Source organism: Anoplopoma fimbria, chromosome 15 (genome assembly GCF_027596085.1).
Source record: "Anoplopoma fimbria isolate UVic2021 breed Golden Eagle Sablefish chromosome 15, Afim_UVic_2022, whole genome shotgun sequence".
NCBI lineage: Eukaryota > Metazoa > Chordata > Actinopteri > Perciformes > Anoplopomatidae > Anoplopoma > Anoplopoma fimbria.
In genome coordinates, this window is record NC_072463.1 from 8,397,559 (window position 1) to 8,399,750 (window position 2,192).

The following is a 2,192-nucleotide window of genomic DNA, read 5'->3' on the forward strand; positions in this document are numbered from 1 at the left end:
TGTGAAAAATGAACATCCATAATCCCTGTTGTATTCCAGCCAACTCCAACCAGAACTCACTGTTGCATGGCGATACATTGCTCTTTGGTAATAGGCTCTGAATGGGTGGCTTCATTTAATAAACATTAAAAGTGGGTTCTTGTTTTTTTGGAGTTGCAGTGAATCTCTTCCATTGGGGAGCAAATCCACATTTTAATGCTGCAGTGCAACTCCACTTGCATTTCTCAAACACTTGGTACTGCTCCAGCAACTTAAAGCTGCCCTTATAAATGTTTTTATGATGATGGCTCAAATGAATATGTGTAATGTGGACACGACTGTTTGTAGTGACAAACCCACAGAGAATTATCACCTGACTCCGCAGTTCTCTTCATTTCATTTGGTTTTATGGCCCGCAGCTTGACTATTTTGATTCAGTCTAACCACTGTTGTCATCGTTGTTTTCAGCTGTTTGAAGGCCCAAATCTAAAATAGCAGAAAAAGACTTTACCCGCACAAACTAATTTAGCGATTAGCCGGTGAACATAGTGGAGAATTTAGAAAAATCCCCAAAATAATTACCAAAAGCTAAAAGGGGAATTAATGAATCCAAATGAACGCTAATACTGCTCCGTGTCTGCTTAATGTGTCATCAGGCAAGAGTTTGCTTGCTGCTAGATGCCTAATTACAGCTATAGTCAAGATAATCGTCCACAGCACAGATTATCTATAATTATTTGCAAGTATAAAATGACACTGTTGACAGTTATTTCTCCTTTGACTTACCCTCACCACACAGTAAAAGGCTAATTAGTGAAATCACCTAGTGTAATTGGTTGGCAAGTAAACCTGCCCACTCTCACATTTGAACACCAGATATAGAAAAAGAAAAAAATGCACTACAGAGACGAGAGAGGTGATTGCTCATATTTATTCTGTTTACCATTTCCATAATCCAAATATCTGGGGCAATTAGTGAACATGAAGAGACGTCTTTTGACTCGCATCATCTGCTCCACAGCGACGGCTGCTTCTTATTAAACAGTATAACGGTCCAACCTCACAACAGTGAACCCGGCTGCATTCAGCAAAGGTTAATACAGCTCCAAATGGAGCAGAGCGCACCAGTGTTATGTCAGCAAAATGTTAGAGCAATTACTGTCAGCTTGCAAAAAGATGAAAGTCTGCGAGATTGTGCATTGTTTGTGAGTCAAACAGAGGAGAGAAACTGGACCGAGCTCCTTCAACATCTGCCTCCTCCTTATTTAATCTCTGCTGAGGTCAGTCATTGATGTCGATGGCGATGCGGCCTTTGCTTGCAGTCGTCGTCACACTTCATCCCAAAAGTGTTGGATGGAAATGAAGTGAACATGACAGAGCCTACTCTTAACTGTTGCCACAAAGTTGGAATCACATTATTGTCTAAAATATAATGGTATGGTGTAGCATTAACATGTATCGTATTTGGAAATAAGGTACCTGGCTCCAAACCATTAAAAACCGGTCATTCACCATTTGTCCAGAATATAATGTGGAGCAGTATGTTTGACCGTATAGTGTATATCAGAAGATGCAATTATATATATTCTTTTGTTTTCAATGATTTCTTTTTTATGTTGTTATTTTTCATTGAATAGTCTTACATTCCAAGAGTTTTCTTTCAAAATTCAGATTTCTTGATTATATCATATTGTGAACCTTGTATAACCGGCTTTGGCAATGAGGGCCGGATAAACTCACCTGGGGGCCCAACGAATATGAGCCTCTATTGATTAACCATCACCACCACCTCCGTCTCTCTGAGCTTTGTGTGTGTATCCTGTTCATCTTCAAATAATTCAAAATTTGCCAATTTACAACCAGCTTTGTATCGTTGCAATGTGGGTGGTATGTGCAAATAAATGATGCTCAGCTTCCTCTCCTTGTTGCTAGTGCAGCTCCCCGCTCATTTTCCCATGAGGCGTGCCATTTTGTGTCAACGCCAGCAGCTTGGAGAGCGACCGAACATCGTTCACTTGCACGTCACCCGTAATACATTGGCACAAGGCCTGCTGACAATCTGCAAAGTTTTCCTTTAAAGAATGAAGGTATTGAAAAATGTTTAGTACGGGCCTCAGATGATGAAATGAAGATGAAGTACAAATGCAGAAACTGGCAAATCTGATATAGCAATTTCATGATGCATATTCCCAAACTAAGTTGCAAATGGTCAA